The sequence below is a fragment of the Ovis canadensis genome, chromosome 16 (assembly GCF_042477335.2).
Source record: "Ovis canadensis isolate MfBH-ARS-UI-01 breed Bighorn chromosome 16, ARS-UI_OviCan_v2, whole genome shotgun sequence".
NCBI classification, from domain to species: Eukaryota; Metazoa; Chordata; class Mammalia; order Artiodactyla; family Bovidae; genus Ovis; species Ovis canadensis.
The window spans coordinates 13,035,039-13,049,408 of record NC_091260.1 but is presented as its reverse complement, the minus strand read 5'-3'; the positions used below and the strand labels follow the sequence as shown (position 1 = coordinate 13,049,408).

General features: G+C 41.3%; 1 pseudogene; it reads left to right on the top strand.

The window, feature by feature from the left end:
• LOC138421944 (F-box only protein 16-like) overlaps positions 1 to 14,370 on the top strand; it is a 49,989-nt pseudogene that overhangs the window by 5,075 nt on the left and 30,544 nt on the right.

Below are 14,370 nucleotides of genomic sequence, written 5' to 3'. Positions count from 1 at the left end.
GAGTGAGACCAGTGGGAACCAGAGAATTGCTGGTGCCTGAGACTTAGGAGGGGAATTAGATGCTTGATAGGACTTTGTTAGACACAAGAGAAGGGTTCAGGAAATGTGTGAATCCTGATTTTTCTCTTTGTTTTGTTTTTCTTTATTTTTTCTTGGCTGCACTGAGTCTTCGCTGGTGCATGAGGGCTTTCTTTGGTTGCAGCGAGTGGGGGCTACTCTCTAGCTGCAGTACATGGACTCTAGGCCATGCGGGATCAATAGTTGTGGATCACTGGCTTAGCTGTCCTGAGGCATGTGGAATCTTCTCCGACCAGGAATGGAACCTGTATGTCCTGCATTGGCAGGCAGATTCTTAACCCCTGGACCACCATGAAAGCCCTGAATCCTAATTTTTCAGTTTTCTGAAAAATTCTATAGGTTTTAAATTTTATTTTATAGGCTCTCTTCTGTTTTCTTTTTCTTTGTTTGCTTGTTTTGACCACTCCATTGGCTTGTGGGACCTTAATTGCCCAACCAGGGATTGAACCCTTGCTTTCTGCAGTGGAAACACAGAGTCTTAACCACTGGACCACCAGGGAAATCCCCTTCTATTGTCATCTAAAAATTCTGAGATTATCTGTCACTGTTATTTGAGGGTCTTAGTGGCCCAGGGGGCAGTTAATTAGGAGGGAGGAGAAAATAGTATTCTTTTTCTTCTTCTCTAAAGTATAAAAAGTGTCTACCTGTGATATATGATATTCCCTGGTTAGTAGCAAAGATGGCATTTTACAGGCCTTGAGGTTGTTGTTGAATCAATTATTTCAGTCTCCATTTTGCCTGCTCTTTGATAGCAGAACTTGAGAGTCTAAAAAAAGGAAGGAAAACAGATCTGTTGGAAGCATGAAACCAGCTCCTCATCCTCCTCCACAAAAAGGAAGAAATAGCCCTGAGCTAGTTTCTAAATAGGAATGTTCTGACAGTGTGAGAGAATTTAGAAAGTGCCAGGAGGACGGGAAAACATGGAGCCCGGTTTTGAAAGCCGATAGAGCGCAGGGTGGGCGCCAGAGAGACAGTCACACCTGTTACCTGCTGTCTCTTGCTTCCTGGCTCCAGCTTGCCCTCCTCTGCCAAACCCTCTCACTCAAGTGGTCCCTTCCTCACCCATTCAGATAGATACACAAATGACTGAAGCTCAGGAAAACACCTCTCCACTAATATGTAAATACACTCACATGGTAGCGATACATCCAAAGGATATTCATTTGTCACAAGCATATTTGTTCCTTCCAGCAAGCTTGAGCACCTATAATATGCCACATACAGCACTCTGCAGTGGAGAAGTCAAGGTGAATAAGATATAGTTTCTGTCCTCAGTGGTATATAACAACAAACCTATACAGATAAACACTGAACTATAAGCCCAGAGGCGCACATATGCAAACATATATGTAATGTACACCCACTGGTATGTGAACTCATGAAATAAAAAAACAGAGCTACTCACTCATAAATTTCACAAGTTCTAATACTAGTAATGCTGAAATATTTGGAGGGAGGTTGTCCATTTTCCTATTTTTCCTTTGTCAGTTTTGTCATCGCCTTTCATATTCCAAAAATGATTTCACTTTATAGTTCCATTCTTTTCTTATTTCTTGCCTTTAAAAATTATTTATTCTCTAAGATGAATTGTCTCACATGGAGAAACTGAGAAAAAGGAAAGTTTGCCCAAGTTATAAATAAAGCTACCCTTTCAGGTACAAAATCTGTCTCTTTTACTCAGTTGATAAAATGGAAAAGACTGGCAATATTTAGTGATTGATTCTTTAATGATGTCTTTTTAAAAATTTATTTATTTTATTTTTGACTGTGCTCGGTTTTCATTGCTGTGCACAGGCTTGCTTTGGTTTTGGCAAGCAGGGGCCACTCTCCGGCTGCAGTGAGCAGGCTTCTCATTACGGTGGCTTCTCTTGTTGGGGAGCAGGGGCTCCAGGGCAGGCAGGCTTCAGTACTTGTAGCACTTGTGCTTAGTTGCACCTAGGCATGCGGAATCGTTTGGAACCAAGGATTGAGCCAATGTCCCCTGCATTGGCAGGCAGATACTTAACCACTGGCCCATTGGGGAAGTCCTAATGATGTCTTTTTAATGGGTATTTTGAACCACAAAATATGAAATCATTCAATCTTTTTTTTAAAATTATAGGTAGCATATTCAAAAGCAGGGACATTACTTTGCCGACTAAGGTCCGTCTAGTTAAGGCTATGGTTTTTCCTGTGGTCATGTATGGATGTGAGAGTTGGACTGTGAAGAAAGCTGAGCGCTGAAGAATTGATGCTTTTGAACTGCGGTGTTGGAGAAGACTCTTGAGAGTCCCTTGGACTGCAAGGAGATCCAACCAGTCCATTCTGAAAGAGATCAGCCCTGGGATTTCTTTGGAGGGAATGATGCTGAAGCTGAAGCTCCAGTACTTTGGCCACCTCATGCGAAGAATTGACTCATTGGAAAAGACTCTGATGCTGGGAGGGATTGGGGGCAGGAGGAGAAGGGGACGACCGAGGATGAGATGGCAGGATGGTATCACGGACTCGATGGACGTGAGTCTGAGTGAACTCCGGGAGATGGTAATGAACAGGGAGGCCTGGCGTGCTGCGATTCATGGGGTCACAAAGAGTCGGACACAACTGAGAGACTGAACTGAACTGATATGAAATTTTCAAAATAGACAGATCCATACAGACAGAAAATAGATGACTGGTTTCTAGGGGCCAGGGAGCAGGTGAGGAGTGACTGACTGTAATGGGTATGGAATTTATTTTGGGAGGTAATGAAAACATTCTGAAATTAGACAGTAGTGCTGGCTTTATAGCCTTGTGAATATACGAAAATGCTGGGTGGTGTGGTGTATGAATTTTTAATTTAAAAAAACAAATCAGGATCCCTTTTAAAAAATATGCTTTGATTTCTTTAACTCTAGATGTATATAATGAACTTGAAATTGTCCATCTTTAAAGCATACAGTCAAAGCCTTCTTTCCTTTTAAGGGAGCATCTTTGCCCCAGAGTATGGCCGGAGACAGAATATCCTACCTTGTGAGTTACTGAGATTCATTTTCCCGTATGTCCCAGGTGCTATAATGAAACACTGGTGGGGGCGGGGGCCTATAAACAGCAGAAAATTTATTCTCATAGTTCTAGAGGCTGGAAAGTCCAAGATCAAGGTGCTAGCAGACTCAGTGTCTGGTGGGAACCTGCTTTCTGGCTCAGAGACTCTCCGTGTGTCTTCACTTGACAAAAGGGCTAACAGGTCACTCTGTAGTCTCTTTAATAAAGGACACTAAACCCATTCATGAGGGCTTCCCTGGTGGCTCAGTGGTGAAGAATCCGCCTGCCTATCAGGAAACGCTGGTTTGCTCTCTGGGTCAGGAAGATCCCCTGGAGTAGGAAGTGGCAACCCACTCCAGTATCCTTGCCTGGAAAATCCCATCAACAGAGAAGCCTGGCGGGCTACAATCCATGGGGTTGCAAAGAGTCGGACACAACTGGGTGACTGAGCATGGATGCTTGCAATCCCATATATGAATGATCTCCCTCATGACCTAATCCTCTCAAAGGCCCCACCCACCTCCCTGGGTCATTACCACAGGGTTAGGGTTTCAATTTAGGAATTAGGGGTGACATAAACATTCAATCCATCATAAAGCTCTGTATCTTACTGTTCTTGTTTGTCTGATTTAGTCACCACTTCTTTTCTGTGCTGGTCTACAAGCTCCAGTCTAAAGATATTTACTAACCTAAAGAAGGAAAAATAAGTCATGTACACAATGTTTCTGGAAGACTTTACATATCCCCTGGAGAAAGAAATGGCAACCCATTCCAGTATTCTTGCCTGGAAAACCCCGTGGACAGAGGAGCCTGGCAGGTTACAGTCGTGGGGTCGCAAAGAGTTGGACATGACTGATCGACTTCACTTTACTTTTACTTTTACAAGAAAAGGGGCAATATTGATTCCCTTCAGACAGGAAAACTGTCTAAAGGGTGGAAGAGACTCTTACCTGGATAGCCTTTTGTGTCTTTTCAATTTTTAATCATGTGAATGTTTTTAATCATGTGAAGGTAATATCTATTCAAAATAATAGTAAAATTTTATAAAATAAATTCACTAAAAATGGCAAAATGAGAAATACCTGAAATTTAAAATCTAGCTAAGTTTTTCTCATATTGTATTTGTTTTTAAACTAACTTTGTTACCAACAACTTAAAAAAGAGACTTATAAAAAAAACAAATAGATAAAATGAAAAGGGACATATTTAAAATGACTATATTTGCATTTTCATTCTACTTACTATGAATGGAAATCCCTAAGTTAATATAACCAGGGCTAATATTCAGGCAGAATTCATTGGTATGGCTGACCAGCCTCTGCCTATTTTGATTGGTTGGTAGCATTGCCAGTTGTTAAACATTTTTAATATCACCCTGGATAAAATTCAAGATCTTCAAACTTTTAAAAAGATCTTGTTAATTCTTTTCTTTTATCATAACTAATAGAAGCATATATTTCAAAGGTCACTGATATTTGCAAAGATCACTAATTATCTCTCTACTCCAATCAGCCAAACTATAGGGTCAGGCATGGTTTTACCATTCTCTGTGTTGTACATTGCTTGATGCTATCAGGCATTTAATAAATATTTTCTAAATGAATAAATGATACTCACTGGTTTTTCTCTTTTGCCCAACAACAAACTTATTCCATAAATTCACTAGATCATATGATAATCTTTATACCTCCATGAAAGCCACAGGAATTAAGTTTGAAGGGGATATTTCCAGTTTATTTTTATTCAGTTTTCTCTCTCCATTTTAGGTTTTAGGCTTTATTTGTCTGTGTGTTTTATGAACAACATAACAGATTGATAGCATAAGGAATGCATTTTCAATAAAAAAAAAGAAAGGAGAGAAGTAAGCATACAGATTTTTAAAAAATTTTCCTTTATTCATGGCTGTGCTGAGTCTTCCTCGCTGCACAGGCTTTTCTCTAGTTGTGGTGTGCAAGCTTCTCATGGCCATGGCTTCTCTTGTTGCAGAGACTGGGCTTTAGAGCCTTTTCGTTTAAGTTGTGGCGCATGGGATCAACACAGGCTCAGTAGTTGTGGCACATGGGCTTAGTTGCTCCGCTGCATGTAGGATCTTCCCAGTTCAGGGATCAAACCCATGTTACCTGTATTGGCAGGTAGATTCTTTACCACTGAGCCACCAGGGAAGCCCAAGGATACTTATTTTTAAACTTAGCATTACTTGGGATTTTCATTGTAGGAGTCAAGTATTGGCTTTAAAGCTCAATCTCATATTAGAAGTAAAGTCACTTTTAAAAACAATCTGGATAGCAAGGGGCAAGATGTAATGTGAAACCTATTCAATGATAGACAATCCAAAAAGTATTTTATATTTAGCCATGTGTGCATGCTCAGTCGTGTCTGACTCTTTTTGACCCCATGAACTGTAGCCCACCAAGTTCCTCTGTCCATGGGATTTTCCAAGCAAGAACATTGGAGTGGGTTGCCATTTCCTTCCCCAGGGGATCTTCCCAATCCAGGGATCAAACCCAGGTCTCTTGCATTGCAGACAGATTCTTTACCAGCTGAGCCACCAGGGAAGCCCAGGATAATATAGCCAAAAAGCAAAACAAAAAAAAAAAAACAAAAACAGCCTCTTCCTTCATCTTGACCTCACTGCCTGAGAACTTTCCTTTCCTTGCCATTTGGTGTGAGGCGAGTGGCGCTGATGCCCTAGCAATGGTCTTCACATCTTGAAAGTGCAGCAAGAATCCTTGGGACAACTAGGGATTTTCACAATCCTATTGAAAATCCTACTGAAAATGGGATTTTCACAATCCTATTGTCAAGAAATCCTGAAAGGCATTAAAAGTAACTATAAAATATAATTATGATATGATATAAGATAGTATTGTTGCTGTTTAGTCACTAAGTCGTGTCAGAGTCTTTTGCAACCCTGTGGACTGTAAACCCACCAGGCTCCCCTGTCCATGTGATTTCCCAAGCAAGAATACTGGAGCCAGTTGCCATTTCCTTCTTCAAGGGATCTTCCTGACCCAGGGATTGACCCCCTGTGTCCTGCTTGGCAGGCATATTCTTTTCCACTGAGTCGCCAGTGATGGTCATATAAGATAGTATAGCATAAACTAATGTAGCACAATGTCGTATACTAATTATATGATATTAATATTAAAAAGGAACTAACTGTAAAATGAGGTATCATACATGGGACTAGGATAAGAAAACAGTCCTAGCTGCTCCCCGCCTCACACATTAGATCCCTGGCTGTGATGGTATGGCTCTTTTTTCTTGAAGAGCTGAAGCAAGAGATGTGGGACAGATACATATATACTATTTTATATATATATATATATATATATATATACACACATATATATATATGTAATAGATTTTAAAAAAAACCCAGGAACCTACTGTATAGCACAAGGAACTATATCTAATATCTTATTATAACCCACAGTGGAAAAGAATCTAAAACAGAATATATGTGTGTGTGTGTGTGTTTGTGTGTGTGTGTGCGTGTGTGTGTATACATATACAAATCACTATGCTAGATACCAAAAACACTGTAAAATAACAATGCTTCAATTTAAAAAGAAATTGAAAAGAGAAAGATACTGGGCGATTACCAAATTCATGTACAGTTAATTCTTCCATGGATTATCTACTTTTTGGATTATTCCCAGCACCTTTTAAATTCCAAGGGGATTTTCCCCAGCTGTTAAACATTCTTCTCAGTCATCTACCCACCTTCACCTGGTAGAAGTTCAAGGGATGCAAATTCATTTTCTATTAGACTAAATAAACACAGTTAGAAAGGAGAAACCCCCAAGGCAAAGAACACCTATCAAAGCCAAATATAAATTATCTTTGACTGCTATAATCAGGGAAATAAATGAGAAACCAATGTAATTATCTTTTTAATCTCTAGAGGAAAAGGATTGAATGTGTTCTTTTATAAATTTCTTCAGTACTTTATAAATTTTTTCAGTACTAATGTTCTTTTATAGTCATTCTGAATCACTGTTCTTCAATCTGTGCCTGTTCTCTCCTTCTGTCATGTTCTCCATGACAATAATTGAGCTGACCTCAATCCTTGCAAATGTGCTTCCTGTCCTTGTTAATGTACAAACATGGTAACTGTATGCTTTGTAATTTAATTATTGTATATCTAACGATTTACCCCTCATGCTTATTTTTAACATCACTATGATATTTTATAACAGGGGTCCCCAACCTCTGGGCCACAGGCCCATTGGTTTCTCTCATCAGATCAGCAGGGGCATCACATTAGAAATAAAGTGCGCAATAAATGTAATGCTGTAGGTTTTCTAGTAGTCATGTATGGATGCGAGAGTTGAACCATAAAGAAGGCTGAGTGATGAAGAATTGATGCTTTTGAACTGTGGTGTTGGAGCAGACTCTTGAGAGTCCCTTGAACTGCAAGGAGATCAAACCAGTCCATCCTAAAGGAAGTCAGTCCTGAATATTCATTGGAAGGACTGATGCTGAAGCTGAAACTCCATACTTGGGCCACCAGATGTGAAGAGCTGACTCATTAGAAAAGACTGATGCTGGGAAAGATTAAAGGCAGGAGGAGAAGGGGACGACAGAGGGCCAGAGCGTAGGAGAACATCACTGACCCAGTGGCGGTGAGTGTGAGCCAGCTCCAGGAGATGGTGAAGGACAGGGAAGTCTGGTGTGCTGCAGCCCGTGGACTTGCAGAGTCGGACATGACTGAGCGACTGAACTACAGCAAAATGCAATGCACTTGAATCACCCCGAAGCCATCCCTCCCTGCCTGTACCCCAGTCCCTGGAAAAATTCTCTCCTATGAAACTGGTCCCTGGTGCCAAAAAGTTTGGGGACCACTGTTTATAATATTAGCTACCATGAGTACAATGAGTCATATACTCTTTTAGGAATTTTATACATATTTTCATTTATTTAATCTTTCCAGTAACTCTAAACTTAGACATAATTATTCAATCAATGTATAAAGGAAGAAATTAAGAGATTCTTAGTGAGACTCTGAATGGCCTCACTCCCAAAGCCCCCATGCATCCTTAATGCCATATTTTCTCTTATCATGTTGCTGAGGTGATTCACTATTATGAGGCATTTGGGGTTATTTCTGGTTTACTGTAGTGATAATTATATCCCATAAAAATTTCTTCCCTAGTCATCCTGGGTCCCCACGTAGCTCAGTTTCTATAAGTAGCACGTAGCACTGCCCAAAGTAATTTTAAAGATGAATACCAATTTTCATGTTGTCTCTCAAAGAAAAATCACAGGGGATGCAATTCAGAACTCATAACACTACTTACCAGATCCCCTTTCTTCATCCCCCAGTTCTCTCACACTCTATAACTGCTGGAAAGGCAGTTCCAGTCTGAACCGCCACAAACTGCCTACATGCCAAACCCCTGCAGCGCTCCTGTCTCCATGTGCCCCCCACTGGCCCCTTGTTTTAGAGGTCACCGCAGCATCATGGGCTGGTCCTCCCCCTGGCCCTCGCCACTCTGGTTTAGCTTCTCTATGATTCTAATAACCCATCCCCAAAGGAAAGAAGTCTCATATTATGTTAGTTAGAAATATGGACTGTGCAGAAACAGGCTGAGAGGAAATCTGGGAACATTCATACATGAATACATTTTATTCAGTTATTTGTAAGTTAAGGTTTCTGATTTTTTTTTTTTCATTTGAGAGTCCCCCCTCCCCCTTGAATAATAGTGTCCAAAGTGAGATTGATGAGCACTGATAACACTGAATAGTTTTTGTTTTATTTAAAATTCTTTGGTTTGGCTGCACTGGGTCTTTGTCGCAGCACACAGGCTTTCTCTAGGTGTGGCATGTGGGATCTTAGTTCCCCGAGCAGGTGTCAACCCTAGCCCCTTGCGTTGGAAGGCAGATTCTTTTATTGGTTTGTCCATGGCTGAGCTGGTCTTCGCTGCTGTGTGCGGGCTTTCTCTGGTTGCCATGAGCATGGGGCCACTCCTCTCTTCTTGCAGTGCGTGGTCTTCCTGCTGCAGTGGCTTCTCTTGTTCAGCGCACAGGCTCCAGGGTGCTTGGGCTCCAGTCGCTGTGGCGTGTGGGCTCAGCAGTTGTAGCCCTCAGGCTTACTTGCCTTGCAGCACGTGGAATCATCCCAGACCAGGGATGGAACCCATGTCCACTGCACTGGCGGGTTCTTAACCACTGGACTTCCAAGGAAGTCCCACAGTAACTGGTTTTAATCAAGAAGTACACCAACTAATTAAAAAAAATAGATTACAAAGAAGTTGATTACAAAGAAGTTGACTTGTCATAAGGCTTGTCAAAAATACATTTTTACTTTATATGCCTTTTTTTTTTCCCAGGGCTTTCCTGGTGGCTCAGACAGTAAAAGCATCTGCCTGCAATGGGGGAGACCTGGGTTCGATTCCTGGGTTGGGACGATCCCCTGGAGAAGGAAATGGCAAACCACTCCAGCTCTCTTGCCTGGAAAATCCCATGGATGGACGAGCCTCATAGGCTACAGTCCATGGGGTTGCAAAGAGTTGGACACGACTTCACTTTCACTTTCACTTTCATGCCTTTTAAGGTGGTCAATGTATTTTATGATTAAAACTAAAGTATTATAAAATTCTGATTACTTTATAATAACTGCTGCTGCTGCTAAGTTGCTTCAGTCGTGTCTGACTCTGTGCGACCCCATAGACGGCAGCCCACCAGGCTCTCCCATTCCTGGGATTCTCTAGGCAAGAATACTGGAGTGGGTTGCCATTTCCTTCTCCAATGCATGAAAGGGAAAAGTGAAAGGGAAGTCGCTCAGTCCTGTCCGACTCTTCACGACCCCATGGACTGAAGCCCACCAGGCTCCTCCATCCATGGGATTTTCCAGGCAAGAGTACTGGAGTGGGGTGCCATTGCCTTCTCCGATAAAATACAAGTAGCCCCAGACTTTTCTGTTTTCTCTTCTCTAATGGACTAAAGAAGAAAAACAGAGATTTAGACTCTGATAACAGCTCCTTCCGCTGCTAGCTGTTCCCATAAGAACCTTTCTTTTGATTTTGCCCAGCTCTCACGCTCTCATCTTTGATCAGTCACTAATCTTGGGACTGGTTTGGGGTCATCACTGGGGAAAATTGTGAAGTAACCCAAACGTTTGTTTGGTATGCCCCAGATTGCTTTGGCATGTACTTCCTGTCTCTGGCACTCTTTTTTTTTTTTTTCCCAGGTCTTCCTATCAACTTTTCCTTTCCAATCATATCAATCATTTACATATTAGTAGGACTTTAACTCAGAGAAGGCAATGGCACCCCACTCCAGTACTCTTGCCTGGAAAATCCCATGGATGCAGGAGCCTGGTGGGCTGCAGTCCATGGGGTCGTGAAGAGTCGGACACAACCGAGTGACTTCCCTTTCACTTTTCCCTTTCATGCATTGGAGACGGAAATGGCAACCCACTCCAGTGTTCTTGCCTGGAGAATCCCAGGGACGGGGGAGCCTGGTGGGCTGCCGTCTATGGAGTCGCACAGAGTCGGACACAACTGAAGTGACTTAGCAGCAGCAGGACTTTAACTGGGGCTTCCCAGGTGATGCTAGTGGTAAAGAATCCACCTGCCAATGCCACAGACCCAAAAGACACAAATTCGATCCCTGGATTGGGAAGACCCCTTGCAATAAGAAATGGCTCCTCATCCTGGTATTCTTGCCTGGAAAATTCCATGGACAGAGGAGCCTAGTGGGCTCACCAAAGAGTCAGACAAGAGTGAGTGATTGAGAACACACAAACACACAAGACTTTAACCCTATATACTCCCCCTTCTCAGAGATATTTGCTTGTATTGCCTTATCTCTAATTGTAAACGCAAAGGTTTGTTTCTGGTCCTGGAGTTTTAATCACTAATGAGCTGATGTAGAAACTGTGGGGGGAGACTGACTGCCCAGGTGTCTTCTCTTAAGGTTGTACAGACAGTCCGTGGCTTGAGATGCTTTGGCTTAGCAACTTTTTGGCTTTACAGTGATGCAAAAGTGATAGACATTCAGTGGACACCATATTTAAAATTTTGTATTTGGGTTTTTTTGGGAGGGGTGGCTAGCCGTGTGCAGTAGGATACTCATTTATGGTGCTGGGTAGCCAGTAAGCCACAGCTCCCAGTCAGCCACTTGGTCACAAGAGTACAGGCCAAATACACTTAAAACCATTAGTATACAGACAGCTATTCTGGTTTCACATTCACTGTGCTTGTGTACATGCTAAGTTGCATCAGTCGTGTCCAACTCTGTGCAACCCCATGGACTGTAGCCCACCAGGCTCCTCTGGCCATGGAACTCTCCAGGCAAGAATGCTGGAGTGGGTTGCCATTCCCTTCTCCAGGTGTAGTAGTCAATAAATTACATGAACTAGTCAACGCTTTATTATACAATAGGCTTTGTGGTAGATGATTTTGCCCAACTGTAGGTTCATGTGAGGGCTTCCCTGGTGGCTCAGTGATAAAGAATACCCCTGTCAATGCAGGAGACTCGGGTTTGATCCCTGGGTCAGGAAGATCTCACGGAGGAGGGCACGGCAACCCACTCCGGTATTCTTGCCTTGAGAATCCCATGGACACAGGAGCCTGGTGAGCTATAGTCTATGGGGTCGCAAAACAGCTGGACATGACTGAGCGACTAAATAACAGCAACAAGCATCAGGGTCCATGTAAGCGTTCTGAGCATGTTAAGGTAGACTGGGCTAAGCTAGGATGTTTGGTAGGTTAAGTGTATTATGTGCATTTTTAATTTATGATATTTTCAACTTATGATGGATTAATTGGGATATAGCCCCATCAGAAGTTAAATATCTGCATTTTACAAGTCTGTATATATTCTCAGTTTATGACTATGACCAGCTCCCAAATTTTTCTGTAACTCCAAGTTTTGAGGTCAAGTGCACGTCTATGTGCACACCGGCCTTGCTTGGGCTCACACACACAAATGTGAGGAAGAACAGGTAGGTGGCAAAACATGGGGTGTACTTGTTAGGGAAGGAAATGCATGCAACTCGTTAGGAATAAGCTACTAAACTCACTTTCTATGCAGTTCTTTATCTCTTTCATAATGCGTCACTGGTGTCAGACTAAACCTGGAGCTTTTTTTTTTTTTTTAAATTTTTTTTCCAGTTTGACAAATGGCTGGACACCAGAGGAGAAGACTCCTGACAGTCCTGTTAGAACGCTGCTCCCTGTCACAGCAAAGGTTCTGCTGTTGAAAGCTTCAGGAGAAAATTCCAGCAGAAGCTCTGGATTTTACTACCAAGCTCCCAAAGGTGTTATCTTTATTCACCTTTTCTTTCCTGGACCCTCGAAGCCTTTGTTGCTGTGCACAGGCACAGATAAAGAAGCAGGGTTTGGTGTTTTGTAAAGACAGCCTAGAAAACACTGAAACTTGAGGGAAAAAAGAAAGCACACATACAAACCCGAGCACTGCCAAGACGCTCACCACGTTTCGTTTGCACAGTTTGGATTGGCCCCATCTCTTTGTGTCTGGCTGTGCACTTAGTGCTCAAAGGGGAGAAAAAGGAAGCCATCTCTAAGTGTCCGTAAAATAGTACAAGCCAGTGAGGGGAAATATATACACGTGTATATAATGGTTCATCATCAGAATAGTCTTATATTGCACAGCAGAGGACCAGAGTAAAACTTAAAGTGTAGAGTGCAGACCATTCATAAATAGAAAAGCATGAAATAAGGTGCTAATGTGATAAATAAACAGAAGCATGTGAGACTAAAGGAGTTCAGAGTGAGCAAATGTGCTCACAGGTTGGAAAAGCATCTGGCCATTATTTCCTTACAAATAATTTCATGGTGTATTCAAGTATATATTTTAAGATATAAAACTGATAGCCATTTTGTTGATTTCTTCTCAGTCTAGAAAGACCAGAAATTACCTGTTATTGTGCATTCACATGGTAACTTTAGTTTTTAAAATTAAGAAAATGAATGCAGTAAGATAGATGATATATTTAATAATTGGTGTTGGGACAATCGGGCAGTATCTGGAAAAAAATTCTAGAAGGATAAAAGATTGATATGAAATTATGGGAAACCATTCCCTACTCAAAGGAGGGAAATCCCTGGTCCAGTGGTTAAGTCTCTGCTCTTTCACTGCTGAGGGCAGAAGTTCAATCCCTGTTTGGGGAACTAAGATCCTGTAAGCCACCAGGCATGACTAAAGGGAAAAAAAATGTAATTAAAGGAAATCTAGGGAAGGAAGACTTTATGAGTAATGTATAATATTCAGAGCCTCAAAAGAAAATGTATAACTTAAAATCTTGCTTTATTTATTTTATATATTTTGAATACATATTGTATATGCTTTATAAATAAAGAAAGCAAGATTTTAAGTTGTGATTATAAAAGTTAAAATTTTCTCCATAGAGAAGAGAACTGTAAATAAATACAGACAGTAAACAGGAGGGACCTCCCTGGGAGTGGTTAGGACTCAGTGCTTTCACTGATGAGGGCTCAGGTTCAGCCCCTGGCTGGGAAACTACAAACCCACAAACTGCTGCAGTGTGGCCCCCAAAATTAAAATAAATGGGGGAAAAACATATTGCCAGCAAAGGGGTAATTTTCTTATTTTTAAAAGAATGACTATAAATCTACATTAAGAAGAAAAAAAAAAGCAAAGCCTAGCATAAAAATGAGCAAAGGAAGTGAACAAATAGTTCACAGAAAGAAAAGCAGATGTTTCTAAAACAGATAAAATGCTTAGCCTCATTTTCATGCCATCGTTTGTGACTCAGATGGATTGAGTTTCTTTTTTAATGATAACATTTTATATTGTTAGGGGTGTGGGGAAACAAGCACCTTCATATGTTGTGCCTTCATAGATAAATTGATGCAAACACCAAGGAGAGCAATTTGGTAGTACTCAATTTTTAAATAAAGATTCCTGGACATTCCCTGGTGATCCAGTGGCTTTCACTACCAAGGGTGTGAGTTTGATCCCTGGTCGGGGAACTGAGATCCTACAAGCCATGAGACATGGCTAAAAACTTAAAAAAAATTTTAATTAAAAAAAATAAGATTACCTTTGGCCAGTAGTTTCACTTCTTGGAATTTGTCTGATGGGTACACTTTAACACATGCAAAATTTATGTCTATATAAGAATATTGCATCATTGTTTGTAGTAGCAAAATGTTGGAAACAATGGAAATGTCTGCTAATAGCAGACTGGTTGCAACTATCTCCTCAATATATCATCAATAAAACAACAAAAGTGCAGAATTATCCTACCACTTTGGAAGAATAAAAGAATGTATCCATATTTGTTGCTGTTCTGGAATG